Source organism: Symphalangus syndactylus, chromosome 15, assembly GCF_028878055.3.
Source record: "Symphalangus syndactylus isolate Jambi chromosome 15, NHGRI_mSymSyn1-v2.1_pri, whole genome shotgun sequence".
Lineage (NCBI taxonomy): Eukaryota > Metazoa > Chordata > Mammalia > Primates > Hylobatidae > Symphalangus > Symphalangus syndactylus.
Window position 1 is genome coordinate 87131389 of NC_072437.2, and position 23224 is coordinate 87154612.

Sequence of the window (23224 nt, forward strand, 5' to 3'; positions counted from 1 at the left end):
TCATAAAGACAGAACTGGAGTTTTTTGGTTTTCATTGTGTTTTTTGTCTTATAAAGCAAATAATGCTTTCTCTCAGAAAGAAGCTCACTCAGGATTACTCTGAGATGTTCAACTTTACTACTGACTTTCCTAATAAGCAAAGAGCATTTATGCTGAACCACAACTTCTGGAAAGTCTTGCTTTTACCCCAACTGTCTCACTATTCATGGATGGGGAGGTGCATCTAAACTGGGTTGTAGTGAGGACACAACATGTCACTCTGTTACTGGCTTTAGAATAAGTAGAGCCAGTGGCCTATGATTCCAAATAGAAGAACTATTGCCCCTCTACAGAATGTGCTTTCAAACCTTGCCCCTGACCCACAATAAAAAATATGGCTAACACAAAAACCCCAGTAACAAGCTAACACGTGTGCAAGTAAGGCAAAAGTCTCACAAAACAACTGCTCTTACCACATCTGATGCAGTCTGATATTGTCTATGCTATTCAATTTAATATTTTTAAACTGTGGATTACAGCTCACCAAACTGATTTTATGATCCTCTAGTGAGTGGAAAGCCACAGTTTGCACAATGCTGACAAGGAGACAGTGCTTTCTTCCCCTGGACCTGTAGGCGCTATGTAACGGAGTATCCAGTCATGAAGAAAACTGGCTCTGGAGCCTCCTACCTGACTTCACATACTGCCTGCAACTTACAAGGTGCCTGGACAAATTACTTAATCTCTCTGGGCCCTCATTTCCTCATATGTAAAATGGAAATCATGTACCTATGTCATAGGATTATTATAAGGATTAAATGAATTAATGTATAAAGTACTCAGAACAGTGCCTGGTACACAGTGAGCAATGTATAAATATTAGCTAACATTATTATTATTAATGTGCCTACTGAGGAGGAAAAACACACTGAGAATTAGGTAAGGTGTAAGAGAAGGTCAAGAGGTCCTACATATCCTCATGCTCTTGTTAGAAGCAGAAAAAGAAAACTGATAATCTCAAAACCTTCTACATAGAACCAAGCAAATGTTAGTCTATAGTAATTTGGTGTTTCTCTTTGATGCCTAAATAGATACTCGAATTAGATCTCATAGTTTATGTTGGCATCTAAAATCTCACTGGCTCTTATCTGAACCCAATCCACTCCTGATTAAGATAATGGTTGGATAGTAATCCATTCCTGATTAGTGTTGAATAGTTAATTTTGAGACAGTGGGCACTTTATATTAGAATTTTTAAAATACCCTTATTGAGGTATCATTTACATACCACAAAATTTCATTGTTTGAGTGTACCAGCCAATGATTTTAGGGGATTGAGGAGAGTTGTGTAACCAACGCTGCAATTCAATTTCAGAACACTTCCTTTACTCCTATTTGTATCATCTGCCTACTTGCAGTCTGTCTATTTTAAATGAGGAAAACAATCATGCATTTCCAGGCCATCCAAAAACCCCAATTAATTCCCACAAATATGACTAACATATCCAACTTAACTATTTAACACTACTGTACCAGATAGAAATTACATTTTCCTTCTACAGTGAAGCCAACATGTCCTGTAATGTAAATAAACAATAGAATAATATGTTAACAATATTAAAAATATTATCTAAATTGGACTCAGGCACCTGGCAGAGGCAAATAACAGAAGCAAAATAACAGAAGCAAATAACAGAAGCAAAAACCTTCAGGGAAAGGGAAGAGAAAATAACAATAAAACACACCTTTGGGAGCTTAAGAGGATGGGGATATTCTATCAGGGGAAAGACTAAAATAAAACTGTAATAGCCTCTCACGTTTTCCCAAGAAGTTTTCAGCAGTGCTTACAGGCAGAATTCTTATCCCATGTTTTCAATCCAGAAATTAAAATTTGAGTTAAAAAAAAAACCCTGCAAGTCATTATGCTAAATATTCAGAAAGTGAGAATACCCACTAGGACGGCTATAATGAAAAAGACATACTAAGCACTGGCAAAAATGTAGAGAAACTGGAACTCTCAAACATTGCTGGTAAAAATGTAAAATGGTGCAGCTGCTTTAGAAGCAGGTCAATAGTTCCTCAGAAAGTAAACACAGTCACCGTATGACCCAGCAATCCCACTCCTAGGTTTATATCCAAGAGAAATGAAAACATACACCCATACAAAAACTTATACATGAATGTTCAGAGCAGCATTATCCATAATACCCCAAAAGTAGAAAAAAAAAACCAAATGTCCATTAACTGCTGAATGGATAAATGTGGTACATTCATAAAATGGAACATTATTTGGCAAAAAAAGGAATGAAGTCCTGATATATAATACAATATGGGTGAAAACACTACGCTAAGAAGCCAGTCTCAAAAGGTCACATATTGTATGATTCCATTCATATAAAATGTCCAGAATAGGCAAATCCAGAGACATAAAATAGGTTCATAGTTGCCTAGAGTTAGGACGGTTGAGAGGAAGGGGGAAGTGACTGCTAAGGGTTACAGAGCTGCTTTGCAGGAAGATGAAAGGGTTCTAAAATAATTGTGATGATAGTTACACAACTCTATGAACATACTAAAAACTACTGACTTATACACTTCAATGGGTGTTCTAGAATTCTAGGATACATTAATTCTATCTCAATAAAGCAAACACATTTTGTTTATTTATTTTTTTGAGACAGAGGCTCGCTCTGTCATCCAGGCTAAAGTGGAGTGGCATGATCTCAGCTCACTGCAACCTTCCCCTCCTGGGTTCAAGCAATTCTTCTGCCTCCTGGGTAGCTGGGATTACAGGCATGTGCAACCATGCCCGGCTAACTGTATTTTTAGTAGAGCCTGGGGTTTCACCATGTTGGCCAGGCTGGTCTCAAACTCCTGACCTCAAGTGATCTACCCACCTAGACCTCCTAAAGTGCTGGGATTACAGGCATGAGCCACCATGCCCAGCCAAGCAAACGTATTTTAAAAGCATCATTTTGCCATGTGCTTTTTACTCTTTCACCTCATGTATATTTGAAGAGAACCTTATGTTTTCAATTAATTTACATTTTATTCATCAAAATATTAGTTTTTTGAGACGGAGTCTCACTTGTTGCCCAGGCTGGGTGCAGTGGTGCAATCTCGGCTCACTGCCACCTCTCCCTCCCGGGTTCAAGTGATTCTCTTGCCTCATCTTCCTGAGTAGCTGTGATTACAGGTGCATGCCACCATGCCTGGCTAATTTTTGTATTTTTAGTAGAGACGCAGTTTCACCATGTTAGCCAGGCTGGTCTCGAACTCCTGACCTCAAGTGATCCACCCGCCTCGGCCTCCCAAAGTGCTGGGATTACAGGCGTGAACCACCCTTAGTCATCAAAATATTTTCAAAGAACTATTCGATAAATATCAAGTATTTCAAAAGTTCTTCAAAAGCTTATTTTCCTCCTTTGGATCATAAAGTTCTATTCCACTAAAAAATAAGAAATTCCAGCCTGAGCAACATGGCAAAACCCTGTCTCTCAAAAAAATACAAAAATTAGCCAAGTGTGGTGGCATATGCCTGTGGTCCCAGCTGCTCAGAGGACTGAGGTGGGAGGACTGCTTGAGCCCAGGAGGTTAAGGCTGCAGTGAGTCAAGATCACACCACTGCACTGCAGCCTGGGCAACAGAGAGAAAAGAAATCCTGTCTCAAAAAATAGGAAGAAGAAGAAATGAAATTCAAAATGTAAAATCTCCAGTGCTTGAATCACAGTTCTCAAATTCAGCTTCTGTACTGTCAATTGGCAAATCAACAACAACAAAAACCCCAAACTTTATTGTTTTAATCTATTTGGTTCATACTTTGCAAGAGATGGTGGATCTAGAAAACTTTAACCGGGATTTTATGACCTTCCCCTCCCCACCCCTGCCAAATCTGAACAAAGAGCTCAAACTACTTTTTTTCCTTCTTTTATTCCATATCATATAGAAGAATGCCACAGCTGCAAAAGAGCAAGCTATCTCTAAAATCCAGGGCCAAGATCAGCAATCCCAGTACTAAAGTCAAAAGAATCAATAAACAGTAAACAGGATTAATTAAATTCATTCTATGTTTCAATTTTCCAGGTTTTAAACACATTATTCAATCACAGCCACCATAAAATAAGAAATGTTAAACGCATTAACTTTAGATTAGAGGATGACAACTTTAAGGAAGTTGCAGATATCCATTTAGATATCTGTGAAAGGACAATTATTTTAATATTCTTTAATGAACAAGATTTTATTAATTTTTCTACAGCATTGTCAAGAAAAAAAGGAGGCCCCAATGAACTGAGAAGTAGGCTAACATATAGATTTGTCTTGCCATATTTGTCTATGTAAGTAAATTCAGTTCTGAAAAATAATGCATAAATATACTTTAATGATACAACTCCATTTATCCTTACCTTGTTGACTTTTTCATCTTGTTTCCCAAATCTACTCCTCTGCTGGTTTATTAGCATTTTGCAGTTATAGTTATATATTTTATGAATGTATTAGAGACAGCTAATTGCCTTCCAATATCCATTCTCCACTTCTTCCCTAACAAAATGCTGTTTATTTCATCACTTTGCCAAACAGTATAAAAGCTCAATTTTCCAGGCTCTCACCTCAGCTTCCCAAGTAGCTGGAATGTCAGCTAAAGGAGTCAGTGTGATTTAGTCCTGGACAATAAAATGCAAGTAGGGGCTTCTGGGTAGACATACTTTTCTTTATTCTTCTAAGTAAAACCAAAAGCCATGTACATTATGTTTATTATATAAAATGTGTTTGCTTTATTGAGATAGAATTAATGTATCCTAGAATTCTAGAACACCCATTATTCTAACTTTATTAGAAATGCTAAGTATCAGTAGTACTGTTGGAATTACGAGAATTTGAAAGATAGCTGCATATAAGGTCAAGAATCAATAAGTAGAACTACAAAGCAGAAAAAAAATTATTACATTTAAAATAACAGTAAATTCTAAGGGACTTAGAAATAAATTTAGCAAGCGAAGAACACATCTGCATGAAGAAAAAAATAATAATCATATCTAAGGGCAAAGAATAAGATCTGAACAAGTGAGCAAAATATCTGTACATTATATTTAAACTAAAACCAAAAGGATTCTGAAAGGTGGAGAGATGACAAACTGGCTAGGGACCTCAGGACCCAGGAGAAAACATGGTAATGATATCCTGAATTTTCTTATTTTTGCTTTCTATATCCCACTCTGGATACTGGTGAAGCCAGCAACCCAGGAACACCAAGTGCAAAGAAACTGCCTCCCCTCTCTGCCCACCCCCCACAAAAAGACTGCTTTCTCTAGCCAAAGGAACATGAAAGGGGCAGCAAGACAGAAAACTTATAGGCAATAAATAACTCCAGACAAACACCACAGAAAAAAGTGAAATTCCACCCCACCCCCACCTGCAAAAACTAAGTGGAAAGCCTAGACTTCCATCCCTGTCTGGCTGTAAGAGGGGGCACCCCAACCTCTTTCCCTAAATGGGGAACAAGGGGAAAGTTGGGACATTCATCCCCCTTGAGCATGATCTAATATCCCCCTTCCCATCTGCGCTAGTGGAGACCACTTTAGGAGCCTGGACTTGCAGCCCACGCATCAGTCACAAGGTGCTCCTCCCCTCACTGCAGGAGTGGTGCCAGAGGGGACTTGGGTGCTGGACTTTCACCATCATTTAGCAGTACCAAGGCCTCCCCTCCACATGGTGTCAGTGGAGGTCCATCAGAGAGCAGTAATAAGGCACTCCTGTACCTCCTAACGAGAGGGGTACCAGTGGAGGCCTAGTGGAGAGCCTGAACCTCCTCCTCTACCCAGCAGTAACAAGCAAACCGCCCCCCAGGCTGTCAACTGAGAACAAGCAAAGAACCTGGACATCCAAGCCCATCTGGTGGTAATGAGGCAATCCTGTCCACCCCCGGCAGTAGTGTTGGAGGGTGCCTGCTAAAACACAGATTTAAGTAAGACCCGGAGTCTTATAACATAATACATGAAAAAAAAAAAAAAAACCATAATACACGAATGTCCAAGCTTCAGTCAAAAATCACTTATTTAATCACAAAGAGATTTACCATTTGTTTGATGGGGGCGGGGAGAGAGGGATAACTTATTATACCAAGAACCAATAAAGATCTCGAACTGAACGATTAAAGACAATCAAAAGATGTCAACACTGAGATGAAACAGCTTGACTGTGCAACAATTTCCTTTTCCTCTCAAAGTCTTCTGGCCCTTCAGATTAACACTCCACTGACATTGCACTTATACAGTAAATGCCTTTACTAATTTATAAATTATAAACTTTGTGATAAAGGAAAGAGTTAAGTATTTCCAAGGAATTTTAGCCCAAGGAAAAGTCGGCATTTAAAAATTTATTTCTGGCCGGGCGTGGTGGCTCACACCTATAATCCCAGAACTTCGGGAGGCCCACGCGAGTGGATCATTTGAGGCCAGGAATTCAAGACCAGCCTGGCCAACATGGCAAAACCTTATCTCTACTAAAAATACAAAAAATTAGTTGGGCATAATGGCATTAGCCTGTCTTCCCAGCTACTCGGGAGGCTGAGGCAGAAGAATGGCTTGAACTGGGAGGTGGAGGTTACAGTGAGCCGAGATTGTGCCACTGCACTCCAGCCTGGGAGACAGAGCGAGACTCTGTCTTAAAATAAATAAATAAATATAATTTTAAAGTGTATTTCTCCCTTAATTTTTTTTTTTGAGGGATGAGTCTCACTATGTCACCCAGGCTGGTCTCAAACTCCTAGGTTCAGTGATCCTCCCACCTCAGCTCCCTGAATAGCTGGGACTATAAATGCACCCGGCTTCCCTTACTTTTTTATTTCTTAAACTTACCGTTGATTAGAAGCAACTGGAATGAATTCCTTGCACTTCTCAAATTTATTATTCTCTAATATTAGTTAGTGTGCAATTCTTACAAGAGTAAGACCAAAAGCATTTTAAAAGTCAATCTTTAAGTATTAAAAAATATACTGGAAAGACTCACCAAAATAATTTATGAATGAGATGATACTAAGTCATTTTTAAGAACACTAGAAAATGTTATTCTTATATTCTCAGTGTACAGAATTTTTTCCAAGTTATACGTAAAAACTAGGAAAAAACAAAATCCACAGACCTAATGCAGAAATGTGATATAGCTCGGGTGAGGATAAAAAGAGGAAGAAACAGCTGTGCTACTTGTGAAGACTATACCATAGATCACTGATGCTCTATCATTAGTATCATCAGGATCACCTGGACGGCAGGTGAAACAGATTACCGGGTCCTGTCCGCAGAATTTTGGATTAAATAAATCTAGGGCAGGTGAGAATTGGCATATCAAACAAGTCCCCAGGGGATGTTGATTCTGCTGGTCCAGTGACCACATTTTGAGAACCACTGCCTTAAAGAGATGATGCCTGTGCAGATCACAAAATATAATAATAGGTCAGCTGTTGGAAGCCTAACTCTAGTGAAGCAAGCGGAACAGCTGTACCTAATTCTGAATTAAGAGTAAGAATTAGAGGCCAGGGAGAGTGGCTCACATCTATAATCCCAACACTTTGGGAGGCCAAGGTGGGAGGATCACTTGAGGCCAGGAGTTCCAGAGCAGCCTGGGCAACAAAGCAACACCCCCATCCCTACAAAAAATAAAATAATTTTTTTTAAAAAAGAGTAAAAATTAGTAGGAGAGAAAGGGAAGTCAGACCCTAAATTGCTGTAAAGGTAAAAGTTCATAAAAACCAGAAAATAAAAACAAGTAAGCAACTCTCTTCCCATACACGACAACCTTATTAATGCATTTATTCAACATTTATTGAACAAGAACTATATGCCAGGTAGAACACATGGAGAACACAAACATAAATAAGCATTAACTGCTAAAGAGCTCATCATCTATAAGGTGAAACGGAACAAAAAGTAATTGTAGACCTAGAAAAGTTAAGGAATTCAACTAAAATAACAAATACAGAAAAATCTGTTCGGCAAATTTCTAAGTTACAACTTCAATGGCATTCTTATTCTTTGGTGACAGGAAAGAAAAAGGGAGAAACTTCACTCTATTAACAATAAAAATCACTAAAAATAGAATAACAAGTCCATACTGACATAAGTAATTGAATAATAAATAAATGGGAGAGAAGAGACAATCTCCTGTGCAGAAGAATTCCAAGTAATTAGCAGGTGGAACATAACTCCCCACTGCCTGAGTGTGAGTTACAGATCGTGACTTCTTTCCAGAGAGCAGCATGAAAAGAGGGGAAATGGAAACCTGACTGTGGAGAAACCTCACCAACACTACCTCACCCTAGTGATCAAGGTCAACATCAACAGTGATAAGTCACATTGACAGTATGTGATGAAAATGGCACTGGGCTTCTGCGATCTTCCTCAAAACTCATAACCCCAGTCTAATAAAGAGAAAAACATTAGACAAGTTCAAATTGAGGAACACTTTTACAAAGCACTTAACCAACACTTCTGAACACTATGAAGGTCATAAAAAACAAGGAACATCTGAAAAACTGTCACAGCCAAAAGGAGCCTAAGGAGACATGATGACTACATGTAACGTGGCATCCTGGAACAGAAAAGGCTCATTACGTAAAAACCAAGACAATTCGAATAAAGTATGGACTCTCGTTAATGATAATGTAAAAATGTATCAGTATTAGTTCATTAATTGTAACATGTTAATATGTAACAGTTAATAAACTGGTTGTAGGATATATAGGAACTCTCTGAACCATCTTCGCAATTTTTCTGTAAATCTAGAATGGTTTTAAGAAATAAAATTTATTTTAAAACTTGAGAATTAACTTCTCAGAATACTAATTTAGTTTTTAAAAGTCACAAAATTCCAATGATGGAAAATAAAGGAATACATGAATATATTATTGATTAAATAAAGGAATAAATAAGTATATGGAGATTTGCTCCTGACAGGAATTTCTAAATAAGTTTAATGTATATTTTATAATGAGAGGATGGGAATATCAAATTATATATTTTTAAGTTAATGGTACTGAGTTCATTTCACCAGAATTACACCATTATAAAGCTACGATTGACAAAATCCAGAAGAATGCATTAAGCAGAAAACAGCCAAAAATTTTTCAGTAGTAAAACTAATTTAAAATAAAGCTATGACTGACAAAATCCACAAGAATGCATTAAGCAGAAAACACAGCCAAAAATTTTTCAGTAGCAAAACTAATTTAAAATGTAACAAGCACAAAGCAATTCCAATTAAACAATAATGAAATAGGATGTCAGTATAGAAAAGAATGAATCTGAATTAATATTTCACAATGCACATGGTAATACATTTCAGGAGGTTAAAAAAGTAAACCTAAGAAAAGTAAAAAAATAACTAAACAGGAGAACATTTTTTTACTTTACCTTAGAAGAAAAATTTGAGTCCTGAAGAAAAAGACAATCAATTCGAATATTGAAAACTTTCATTTTTATATGAAAAATAAAAACTTTTTATGCATTCAATAAAACAAAAATTGTAGAAATAAATGTAACATACTAGGAGAAATCATTACAAAGCTTGCTACCCAAAATATCCATATACAAAAATATAGGCATATGTAGAAAAATACATATGTCTATATACATGTATATAGAGATGAGTATAAAAGTTCAGTTGTGCATTGTCAGTTGTGTATAAAAAAAACAGAGTCAGTTGAGTATAAAAGTTCAGCTGTGCATTGTCAAGGGAATAATTTCCAAGTAGGAATACAATAAATGAATCAAGACACAGCAAAATGCATAGCTCTGGTAGCAAAATTATTTGGTAAACTATGCAAAAACAGGCACAAAGCTAAAAATATTTACTATTTGGCTTTTTACAGAAAAGGTTTGCCAACCCCCGGGCTAAAGAGGCAAGTTAATTCACTGACCCACACAATTTTTGGTGAGGTTGAGACAGTCATTACAGACAATCCTTTTCAAAAAAGGAGGGAAATGGAAAGTACATAGAATCAGGCTATTAAAATACAGAGGGAAATGTTGGAAATCTGGAAATTCGTTAAGACTCAGTCCTGTTTCCATCGGGAAATGATTCTCCATGGCTCTGGGATCCATCTTCCAGGTTCAGCCCTCTGAGTCACTCTTCCTTTTTAATGAAAGGTAGCACTTGCTTTCTGCTAAACAGTTTTCTCTTTTTTTTTTTTTTTTTTTTTTTGAGACGGAGTCTCGCTCTGTCACCCAGGCTGGAGTGCAGTGGCGCAGTCTCGGCTCACTGCAAGCTCCGCCTCCCGGGTTCACGCCATTCTCCTGCCTCAGCCTCTCCGAGTAGCTGGGACTACAGGTGCCCGCCACCACACCCAGCTAACTTTTTGTATTTTTGGTAGAGACAGGGTTTCACTGTGGTCTCGATCTCCTGACCTCGTGATCCGCCCGCCTCGGCCTCCCAAAGTGCTGGGATTACAAGCGTGAGCCACCGCGCCCAGCCCTGCTAAACAGTTTTCTCATCATGCTTCCTACTTGTAGAAGTTTGGGGGTCCAAAGGCATCTTTTCATTTTGTACTCTCTGACCCCTTTAATCCAAGCTAGTAGTGATCCTTAAAATACATTCCTCTTAAAGCTTTGTGGGGGTCCTAGGAATCTCACTGGGGTTCTTTGCATTAAACAAAAGCCACACGCACAAATCTTTTTCAGATAAGCCCTCCTCTACCCTTGAGATTCTGCTGAAATGGCTGCAGGATAAGGACCATCCCCTTGTTTCTTGGATGCGCTATTGTTTGATTGAATGGATTGGTCAGTCACACCATTAGTCTTTCTTTAGAGGCCCTTTTATGTGACTGAAAAGTACTCTGAGGCAGAAACTTAGATCTTTCTTAAATATTAACAAAGGATTTTACAGTCACACTCTCAACTTTGTCCTTAGTTTTCCTAACAATGCCTTGGATCTATCTGATCCTTGTTCAAGAAGGAAATCAGAATATTTCACCCTAAAATATGTTTCTTTAAAATACTTTTTTTTCAAGACGGAGTCTCGCTCTGTCGCCCAGGCTGGAGTGCAGTGGTGCGATCTCAGCTCACTGCAAGCTCTGCCTCCCAGGTTCACGCCATTCTCCTGCCTCAGCATCCTGAGTAGCTGGGACTACAGGTGCCTGCCACCATACCGGGCTAATTTTTTATATTTTTAGTAGAGACGGGGTTTCACCATGTTAGCCAGGATGGTCTCGATCCCCTGACCTCGTGATCTGCCTGCCTCAGCCTCCCAAAGTGCTGGGATTACAGAAGTGCGCCACTGCGCCCAGCCAATTTATTGCTCTTTATTGAAGATTTTCTATGAGCTGGGATTCTAAACCACTCTAAGCTACTCTTGAGTTACTTTTCTCTCATGTGAACTGTACTGCAGCATTACTATATGTGCTTGTTTCTCTCTTGTTGATCTGTTTTTTGCTGCAGGAGTCTGTCCCAACTACGAACTTATGAAGGTTGAGGAAAATTATTATTTTTCCCTTTCACTTAGAAGAAGCCATTTCTTAATTTAGCATCATTTACTGTTTGGAGAGGCTGACATGGTCAAAACCATCAAGTCTCAGCTCCTTCAGGTTTATCAATCCTTTCTTTAGCATACTTGCTCTTCTCACTCTTTAGGCATAAACCAGGTGGCACCTTCAAGTCTAGTTGAAAATCTTCTTAGCTACAGTACTCAGTTCATTATGCACATTCTAGTTTCTACATTACTACAGGTGACAGTGTTGCATTATAAAGCTTATGCTACTACATTAGAAGGATCCCCTTTCCTCCAGTTTCTAACAAGATTCTCCCACTTTCCTTTAAGCCCTTCCTGGCAACCTCACTAAACAACATGAGTCTACACTTTCTCCAAGATACTTTAGGTTTACACTGACAGTGTCTTCAATGTCCATTGACCTTTCATCCACTACCAAGTTCCAAAGCCATGCCACTTAAAATATTTGTTGCTGGGCACCATGGCTCATATGGGATTGTTCCCAAAGCAATCCCAGCACTTTGGGAGGCCAAGCAGGAGGATCACTTAAGCCTAGGAGTTTGAGACCACCCTGGGCAACACAGTAAGACCATATCTCTACACGAAATAAAAGAATTAGCTGGGTGTGGTGGTGCACACTTGTAATCCCAGCTACTTGGGAGACTGATATGGGAAGACTGCTTTAGCCCAGGAGGTCAAGTCTGCAGTGAGCTGTGATAGCATCACTGCACTCCAGCCTGGGCTACAGAGCGAGACCCTCGCTCAAAAAAAAAATTGTTGATATCACTTATCTTACTTCATTTGAACTGCTATATCAGAATAACATAGATGGGTGGCTTATAAACAATATAAATTTATTTCTCACAGTTCAGGAGGCTGGGAAGCCCAAGATGAAGGTGCCAGCAGATTCAGTGTCCAGTGAGGGCCCACTTCCTGGTTCACAGATGGCCATCTTTTCGCTGTATCCTCACATAGTGGAAGGCGAAACAAGCTCTCTCAGGACTCTTACAAGGACACTAATCTTATTCATGACAGCTACACCTTCATGACTTAATCACCTCCTAAAGGCCCCATGTCCAAATACCATCTCATTAGGGATTAAGTTTCAGCATAGGAATTTTGTGGGGACACAATCAGTCTACTGCATCAATCAACCTCTAGTGCCAGTATCAAATTAGTTGTCTACTGTGTAACAATTATCCAAAACTTGTAAGCTTAAAACACATAGCTTAAGATTTATTATTTCACATAGTTTCTGAGAGTCAGGAATCCAGGAGCAGTTAGCTAAATGGTTCTGACTCAAATGTCAGCCTCAGGCAGGAATGCAATCATCATGAAGTTTGACAGGAGCTGGAAGAAGGACTACTGGCTACTGGCTAGAGGCTTTGGTTCTTTGCTGTTTGGGCCTCTCCATAGGGATGCTCACTTGGCTAGCTTCTCCTGGGGCAAGTGATCAGCAAAAGTGTGATAAAGATGGAAACCGCAATGTCTTTAATAATCTAATCTTAAAATTAACATTCTGCTGTTTTTTATTGGTTACACAGACCAGTCTCGGCACAGTATGGAAGAAGAATGAATCCACAGGGTGCAAATACCAGCAGGTGGTGGGGGCCATCTTGGAGGCTGGCTGCTGCAGTGGCTTGGCAATTCCAGGGAGAGTCTCATTTACAACATCCAAATAAGGAAGGAAAGAAACAGGGAGGGAAAGGGGGAACTTCTTCACATAACTTCTCTTTTCTTAGGGGGAAAATATTGTTCAGGGAGCTCGCCAGTAAACTTCTATATCTCTTTGGCCTGAAGAGAATAAAACAGTTACCCACTAAGTGCAAAGGAGCCTAGAAAAATAAGTATCTGGCATTTTTTGCCTCAATCATAAAAAGAAAGCAGGAAAGTAGGAGGTTGGTATGACTTTTGCATAGACAATCAACGGTCTGCCACAAAGGTTAAGTAAAAAGCATAGCAAAGATAAACGAGTCAATGATTACAACCACATGTTTTGAATATATATTTCTAAATCCCAGAAATTAAATGGCTTACCTCAAAGATGTCTGAAAATTTGTTAAGTTGATACAAAGGTAAACAAAAAATGCTAAATTAATATTCCTCACTATAATTATATAGCATTTTATAACATCCAGATTGTTCATATGTATTCTTTACAATAGCCTTGAAAGAAAACTAAAGCAAATATTATTATATTAGCCCCACTTTACAGATAAGAAACATGAATCAATGGTATGACCATAGCTCACTGCAGCCTTCAACTCCCGGCTAGAGTGATGCTCCTGCCTCAACCTTCCTAGTAGCTGGCCCTACAGGCATGCCACCATATTGGCTAATTTTTAAAATTTTTTTAGAGATGAGGTCTTACTATGTTGCCCAAGCTGCTCTTGAATTCCTGACCTCAAGCAGTCCTCCTGCCTCAGCCTCTCAAGTAGCTGAAATTACAGGCATGAGTCACTGCACCCAGCAAAAAATTATCATTTTTGACAACACTAATGCTATAGTAATTTGCTTAACCCACTATCACTGACATTAGGTTATTTCCCATTTGTCACTCTCGTGGTCAATCCTATCAAAATATTTTCATGCATTATTTTTCCCTCCTTACTTAGTTTATTTTATTAGGAAAAACACCACAAATTGGTTGACTGGGTCAAAACATACATACATTTTTAGAACCTTGCTATATGCTGATTTCTAAAAGTAATTTAATATAGTTTAGTTAACTAAAGATGCTACCAGCATGAGTATACCATGAGGTTCACCAAAACCTCACCATCCCCAAGTACCTTGCTGAATTCTTGCTTATTTAGAATGAAATAAAATGTTCTCTTATAGTTTTAATTTGCATTTATTTGATTACTTGTGGGATTGAACACTCCTTTTTGTGTTTTTCACTTTGTTCTTGTGAGAACTATAAATTCATATCTGTATTTCATTTACTATAGTCTTGAGATTTTTCTTATAAAATTAGTAAGTTATTTCTCATAAACACGCTCTGTTATTTGGTTCAAATATTTCTTCTAATGTTACCTTTTTAATTTTGGTTTAACCAACATTCATTTGTACAAAAAATGTTATATAATAATTCTATTCTATAAAATGCTCTTCAGTGTTTTATTTTGTTTTTTCACTCCAAAATGGAAAAGTTACTAGCTGTCCAAAAAGTTGACAAACATGCTACCAGCTATAATACTTATTCTCCTTTTAATCAGCCTGGGGTTTATTTTGATCTATGATATTCAATTTAAATTTAGTTGCAGAATTCAAAAATTGTACTTAACTAAAGATGCCCTTTTGCATGCTGCTAACTGCTATAGATAGTTGGGCGGATTAAGATAACCCAAATAATGTGGAACTACTATAAATAATATAAATTCTGTGAATTTAACTATAAAATCTACCATAGGAAATCAGTAAGGCATGCATAAACATTACCTAAAAGAGACAAAACAGCTCCCAGACCCACACAAGGTGGCTATAACCTAATTGAAAGTGCTCTAACATTATCTATTTTAGAAGACAAATGGGTCATTCAGAAGGGGCACTGGTCAGCCACTGGCGTGTAGGGCAGGGAAAAAAGTTACTGGGTTTTTCTCCTTTTTCAATTAATTCTTCCTACTAACCATACATTTCTTTTTTCACCGATCATTTTCAAGAGATTTTTAGCTTCCTGTGTTTGTTATGTGGTACTCCCACTCTCCTTTATTTAAGAAGTTAATGATTTTAGTTATTTCTTATTTTATCCGAGAGATTAAACTTTTTCTCAAGTACACTCTAGGTGAGTTGTCTGGTCTCAGGGTCTGGATGTTTCTGATCTGGAGGCGAGACTGGTATTGATATGGCTGCCTAAGGCTATCTTTGCTGATGTTATCAAATCTTTGAATCCTAATTCATAATTCCTGTTAATACTGCAAGTATCATACCTGTTCTCTTCCTATTTTCATAGAATTGCATTGAAAGGCTTAATGGTCATATAATCCAAATAGAAACTCAATCTGCAAGCCTTTCACATTAATTATTATCAAGACATGTTCCTCTATTCACTGTTTCTATTTTCTGGCTTTATTTCTTTAAAAAGTGTTCTGTTAAGAAATAATTAACAATAAGCTGCACATATTTAAAGTGTACAACTCAAAAAGTTTGGACATATGTGTATTTACCTGTGAAACCATCATCACATCAAGATAGTGAACCTCCTAAATCTTTCCTATCCCTTTGAATTCCTTTCCTTCCTTCTCTTGTTGTCTCCTCTGCATTTGATATGCTTCCGTTGCTATACAGCACTTATATTTTTCAGAATTTTTAATAAGTGTAATATATTCTTTTTTGTCTGGCTTCTTTCACATAGCATAATTGTTCTGGGGTTCATCCACTTTGTTACAAATATTGCTGAGGAGTATTTCATTGTATAGATATACCACAATTTTGTTATTCAATTACCTGTTAATAACTACTTTGGAAAACGGTTTTAGCAGCTTCTTAAAAATAAAAAAAGGCTGGGTGTGGTGGCTCACGTCTGTAATCCCAGCACTTTGGGAGGTCAAGGCAGGTGGATCACTTGAGGTCAGGAGTTCCAGACCAGCCTGGCCATCATGGTGAAAACCCGTTGCTACTAAAAATTTAAAAATTACCTGGGCTTGGTGGCACACTCCTGTAATCTCAGCTACTTATGAGGCTGAGGCAGGAGAATTGCTTGAACCTGGGAGGTGGAGGTTGCAGTGAGCCAAGACTGCACCACTGCACTCCAGCCTGGACAACAGAGTGAGACTCTGTCTTAAAAAAAATAAAATAAAAAACAAAAAATAAAAAAAACTACCTACCATTCCATTCCTAGGAATTCACTCAAAAGAAAAGAATGCATATGTCCATGTAAAAACTTAAACATGAATATTCATAGTATCTTTATCTGTATTAGCTAAAAATTAGAAACAATTCATCTCCATCTACACAGCATAGATAAACAAATTGTGGTATATTCATAAAGTGACATACTACTTGGCAATAAAATGGAATAAACCTATTAATATACATTACAGACAATACGAATAAATCTCAAAATAACTAAGCTGAGTAAAAGCAAAACAAAACAATGAGTATTTATTTCTTGCCAATTCTTTTTTTAATGTACCTGGTCACTTTATAGCCCCTTACTCTTTATTTATGTTTTATAATCCCTATTTTATTTATTGAACATATTAAACTATGTACATATGTACATATTTAGACATACATACAAGCTCTCAATCTGTTGCCCAGGCTGGAGTGCAGTGGTGTGACCATGGCTCACTGCAGCCTTGACCCCCAGACTCCAGCGATCCTCCCACCTCAGCCTCCTGAGGTATGCACCACCACACCCAGCTAATTCTATTTATTGTAGAGATAGGGTTTCACGATATTGCCTAGGCTGGTCTTGAACTCCCGGGCTCAAGCGATCCTCTTGCCTCAGTCTCCCAAAGTGCTGAGATTATAAGTGTGAGCTACTGCAACGGGCCATAAACATATTTATTTCATGTAATGTATATTTCTAATAATCGAAATCTCTATAGATCTCTTTCAGTTGTTTGCTGTTTCTGCTGACTCTTGCTCTTGGTGTTTTGATGTTTTCTCCCTTGCTACATTTTGCAATTTTAAAAAATGTGTACGCGCTTATTTGTTAGAATTTTAACTACAATTATTTAATGAATGCATTGATCGTACATTCCTCCATGGAGGATTTTTTATTGGTCTTACAAGGTACCTGAGAGTATTACAGACTGAGGTCCAATTTAAATTAAAATCCTCCACTTGTGGAGTTTTAGAAACTATAAAAATTGTGTAAATTAAGGCCCTAAATTCAAGTGAATGTGAGCTGATAACCAAGAATTATTAGGGAAGATTTTAAGTCTACCCAGAACTGAATATCTTTGCCAGATGGTCTCTGATCAGGCTTCTTACCTTTATATGGGACCCAGGGATCTTTTTCTCTACTCCTCATCCTGCTCCTTACACAAAGTTTCAATGCCAACAGAAATCCATGGATGCCCCCAAAGTATTCAAGGACTTCAGCACCTGCTTATCTCACAGGATATATTATACTTGTTTTGTTTCTAGCCCCAGAAAGTTTCCCTTATTTTCTTAATGGGCTCATCCATTCATGTTAAAGGATATTTTTTATACTGAATCTAGTACTTTACATGTTTGGTGGAGGGAGGAATTCAGGCTTTCTAGTCTATCATATTGCTATAAATCAGTCTACTATTTCTGCAATGGCTTTATAAAATTTAAATACAATATTATATTTATTCCTGATACATTTTATTTTGGTATGTTGAGTATAGTCTACACGTCTGTCAAGAGCACTTAAAATCTTGATTGAGTCATCATAGTAGCTTACCTTAGAAGTTGTATATCATTTGCAAATTTGTTTGAACCTTCTTAGCTTTCACCAAAGTCACTGATCACCACAGCTTCTGACAAAACGAAAAGCTTTAGAATTAATTTTTAAAATCTTTATAGTAAATCCAACATATTTTCTTATTGCTTTCAGGTATACAGAATTACAAATTAAATTTCCATCATAATCAAATACTAATACATCAAATTAAAACAGGTAAATTTTCATATCCCAATAACTCAAGTGACAGACCTTTCAAACAGTAGTATTGAACTGAATGAAAAATATATTTATCATCAAGGGAAACCAGTAGAAGTATAAAGCATTAGTTTGGGTAAAGGGGGCTCTAGTAACTCTGAAATCTCCAACAGCCCCCATCTTCAAAGGGAAGAAACACAATTTATTTAAACTAGTATCTTAAAGGTCGATGTTTACAAAAAGGCTGTGGGAAGGCTTTCCTGACTGAAGGACACTTTCTTCCCCTTAGATGTTCAGTAAAATTTTAGCTGTTTCATATTTCTATTGTTTCATAGCACAAAACAGAAGAGCACTGAAGGATCATAAAGGGAAGCTTTGAAGGGTTTCTTGCTTTTAACAACATCATGAAAACCCGTGCCTGCTAGATTTTTTCTTTTCTACTTCACCACTTTTAGTTCACATCTTTACTAATTTCAGTCACCAACAGCAATTTCTGTAAAATCTATCTCCATCACAAGAGTGTATACGCGTGTGCTTGTTTCCCCATCAGAAATAAGAGAAAACTTACACTTCTCTCCTTTAGTGCATTGCTCTTGCATGAAGAATGAATAAACCACTGATTTGGGGTTCGCATCTTTACGTTCTGAGCAGCAACTTAGAACACTTTGCTCCTGATATTCCTTCTTCTCAATATTTGACGGATATCCTACAATAATGTAGGAAAAACAGCACAGGCTTTGGAGTCACATCAATCTGGGTTTAAATCTCAATCTTCTACTTAGTAACTGGCTAATCTGAAGCAAATCTCTCTGAACCTAGTGGGAAAATAAGATGGGTCTCAATGTATAGCTGCAGGAAACAAATGATATAGCATATATATAGTGTCGGCAAAGTGCCTACAATATAACACAAACTCTATTATGTTAGCTTTCCTGTGTAATTTTATGCTTCATTTTCCTTTACTCAGTCAAAGGAATTTCCAGACTAAATTTACTTAAGTTATAGCCTTGATAAATTCTATGGTTTTGTCCAACAATTATCAACATTTTAGGCCAGGTGTACTGGCTCATGCCTGTAATCCCAGCACTTTGGGAGGCCGAAGCAGGAGGATTAAGCCTGGGAGTTTGGGACCAGCCTGAGCAATATGGTAACACCTCATCTCTACAAAAATAAAATTTAAAAAAAAAAACATTTTGCAACACCTAATGCTTTCAAAATAGCAGCACATCAACACTACTACTACTGAATATATCCCACCAAGACAGTACATTTCAAAATCTATGTTCTAGAGCCACTAGAATTTGTTCCTTTTTGTGTGTGGTTATGTCATCAAAATGCGATATAGTTGTGTAAACTTGTTTCATTTCCTTTTCAGATTTTTCTTTCATTCTACTTTTTTATTTAATCCCATTTTTGAATATGTAGACATACATGATGATTTAGGGTTAAAACTATAGAAACAACTTCTATTTAGAGAAATCTCTCTTCTGTTGTTGGCACCTTTACCCTGCTCCTTCCTTCTGCAGATAGATTGCATACTTTTCCATGCCTTTGTTTTTTCCACTTCCTATTGTATTCTACAGATCATTCTCTATTGCTATATACAGACTTTCTCCTTTCTTTTTTGTGACCTCTATGGAAAGACGGAGACTTGGAAGGGGCACAATCTACCTGCAGACTATTGTACTGTCTGGATGCACCTTAGTTTATGCAATCAGTTCTCTATTAACGGACATTTCAGTTATTTCCAATCTTTTGCAAATGCAAGTAATATACTGCAATGACTAACCTTCCTTTGACTATTCCCTCCCATGCAGTTTATGCTCATGTATCCTTACCAGCAATGTATCAAAGTGCCTATTTCCCCACAGTCTACAGGGCCTATTGTATAACTTTAGGATTTTGTTGAGAAATGCTTTAACATAGCTTTAATTTGTATTTTTCTTTGTATGACTGAAGGTGGAACATCTTTTATTTTATTTTTGAGATGAAGTCTTGCTGTGTTGCCCAGGCTGGAGTGCAGTGGCACGATCTGGGCTCACTGCAGCCTCCGCCTCCCAGGTTCAAGCAATTCTCCTCCCTCAGCCTCCCCAGTAGCTGGGATTATAGGTGCTCACCATTACACCTGGCTAATTTTTGTATTTTTAGTAGAGGTGGGGTTTCACCATGTTGGCCAGGCTGGTCTCGAACTCCTGACCTCAAGTGATCTGCCCGCCTTGGCCTCCCAAAGTGCTGGGGTTACAGGTGTGAGCCACCACGCCCAGTCTGGAACATCTTTTATATGTCTGTCACGTGCATTTCTTTTTCATATCTTTGGCCCATTTTCCTACTGCGTTGATGGTCTTATTTGCCTGGAATTTCACGAAGGTGTTTTCACCAAGGAGGTTAGCTCTTTGTGATATGAGTCCAAATATTTTTCCCCGCTTTGTTGCTTGCCTTTTGACTTTGCTCATGGCATTTTTCACCATTTAAATACTTTTTTTATTAATATAGTAGGATTTATCATGGTTTTTCTTTAAGAATGAGTCATAGTTATAAAATCTTTGGCTTATACTTTCATAGACTTTAAACATGTTGTTCCATGGCTGTTTTGCCTTGTATGTTGCTGTTTAGAAGTCTGTTGCTAACCTCTCCTTTCTGTCTGGAAGCCCAGAGGAATTTTTCTTCATTTTGAAAGTCCAACTGTTTTACTAGGACATGACTTGGAACTGACCATTCTGGATCAATTTTCCCAGTACACAATGAGCCTTTTCAACATGTAGATTGGAGTCATCTCTTATTTCCAGAATGTTTTCATGGATTGAAGCTTAACTATTAGCTTTGCTATAGTTTTTTTCTTCTTAGGAACTCTACTTTTACTTATCTTCTATATCAATCACTTTCTATTACTTTTTAACCTTTCTTCATTTAATGTTCATTCTCTTGGTTGTTTTCATACCTTTTCTCAATGCTCCTTATATTCAGTCCAATCTTTTCTTATGTACCTTGGAATTTAGCTTCATTTTTTTCTTTATGATTTTTTTTTTTGAGACAGGAATCTCTCTATATTGCCCAGGCTGGCCTCAAACTCCTGGGCTCAAGCCTCTCAAATAGCTGGAACTACAGGCATGCACCACTGCATCTGGCTTTAACTTCATTTTAAAAGCTGATTTTTCTTTTGATTCATTTTATCTCCTGAGTTCAGTAAATTCACTTTTCATATCTTCCTATTTTTGTCCATTTGTTTTGCAGTTTTGAATTTGGATTTGAGACTTTTTATCTCTACAAATGTTAGTTTAAGGATATTTTAAATTCTGATAGGAGTACTGTGCTGTAGTTTTATTTAGTGCTATAGTTGGATGTTTCGGGAACACTTTTCATCAGCTAAAATTTTTTAAAAACTTTTTTCTTTATTTTTTGTAGAGACTAGGTCTCACTATATTGCCCAGGCTGGCTCGAACTCCTGGACTCAAGTGATCCCTCCACCTTGGCCTCTCGAAGGGCTGAGATTACAGCTGTGAGCCACTGTGCCCGGCCCAGTTGAAATGTTTTGACTATCATTTTGTTTTCCAGCTAAAGTAACTTTATGTGGATGTTGCCTGCCATCTTCTGTTCATCTTGAAGTATTTTATTTTTCCTAAACCAGATATAGTCGTGTATAGGCAGAAGCAAGGAATTTAGATGACTTAACTGGATTTCTTAGTAAATAGTACCTAATAAAGTGTTTGTTTGTTTTTAATTAATGACTCCTTTTTGGGTGGGAGAAATGATTATCTATTTTCTATTGTTTCACCAAGATCCTTAATTTCTACTACCTCTTCTCTTTATCACCAAGCCTCCAGATAGATGGTGACCCTTCCAAGGCACCCTCTTTCCTTTCCCCAGAAGCAGTACTTTCCTGAGACTGCGTCTTTGGTCTCATTTTCTTTCAAGTCTCTTATTTTGTCTAACAGATCTTACACCTCTTCTCACTTCTCTATTCAGGGTGGGGCTTTCTCTTTCTGGGAATTATCTGTAGTCTGCTACCCCTAGGTCCTGCAACCGCTCCTCTTTTTTACAGTCTCCACCTCGCTTGCCACTTCTCCATGGATTCTGCTAGACTGCAGTGTTGATTTCCCCGCATGCCCAGAGACATTTTGCTAGCTATTAATGTATGCTTACATATCAATAAATTTGTATGGCTTTTCTCTTGTTAACCTACTGTTAGTTTACTTCAGCCAACTCAGTTATCAAACCTTCAGAAGGGAAATTTAAGCTTCCCTGCAAATTGCTGGTTATTATTTAATATTATTATTATTATTTTGACACAGGGTCTCACTCTGTTGCCCAGGCTGTAGTGCAGTGGTGCAATCACAGCTCACTGTAGCCTTGACCTCCTGTGTTCAAGAGATCCTCCAACCTCTCAGCTTCCTAAGTACCTGGGACAACAGGTGTGTGCCATTATGCCCAGTTAATTTTTTTATTTTTTATTTTTTTTTTAAGAGACGAGGTTTTGCCATGTTGCCCAGGATGGCTGGTCTCAAACTTCTGGGCTCAAGCAATCTTCCTGCCTCAGCCCCGCAAAGTGCTGGGATTACAGGCATTAGCCACCATGCCCAGCTGGTATTATTTTTATTAGTGTTCTATCTTGCACTTCCGAGTATGTTTAAGCTTCCACCTGTCAGCTTCAAGGGCTTTTTTTCTCCCAGCTAATTCCTAAGAGGCAAACAACCTTATTCTACTTCTCACTCACCCTCCTCTTTTCCTCCCATTTTTTTGTGGGTTATAGTATTTCTACAATGTCAGACAATGTAATATTTACATACTATTGTATCATCATTATCCTCATCTTTTAATCTTGATGCTACACACAAAATATATTCGATTCGCTCACCACCTGACCTTATATTGAAGATTTTCCAATCATTTCTTGGTTGTCTGAAATTTGTTCTCTAGTATACTCTTCAGAAGGATTCATGGGAACAATTAAGCCATTTTCCTTGAATTATTTCATGTTTATAAATGTTTGTCAATGCCCTGAATTCTTGAAGGGTAGTTTGGTGAGATAGGAATTATTTTATGTCTTTGAATAAATACTTTCTTAATATCTGACATAAAATGTTGCCACCAAAAATCCAATCTGACTTTCTTTGCAAGTGACCTGCTCTTTTTATTTCCCCCATCAATGCAAAAAGGGTTTATTTTTAAAAATCCAACAATTTTACAGGACCATAT

At 37.7% G+C, this 23224-nt stretch overlaps 1 protein-coding gene across 24 annotated transcripts in view; it reads right to left on the minus strand.

Moving 5' to 3' along the window:
* The window catches only part of CAB39L (calcium binding protein 39 like), a 135913-nt gene that overhangs the window by 102684 nt on the left and 10005 nt on the right, over nucleotides 1-23224 (minus strand). For 8 of the 24 annotated variants that reach the window (XM_055244309.2, XM_055244315.2, XM_055244307.2 and 5 more), the window contains exons 2-3: nucleotides 18600-18737; nucleotides 17834-17909 (exon numbers count right to left, since the gene is read on the minus strand). The gene's annotated coding sequence lies outside the window, so the exon portion shown is untranslated. Of the gene's footprint in view, nucleotides 1-17833; nucleotides 17910-18599; nucleotides 18847-23224 lie in introns of all 24 variants that reach the window. The other 16 variants (XM_063619182.1, XM_063619184.1, XM_063619186.1 and 13 more) reach the window with 3 other exon arrangements.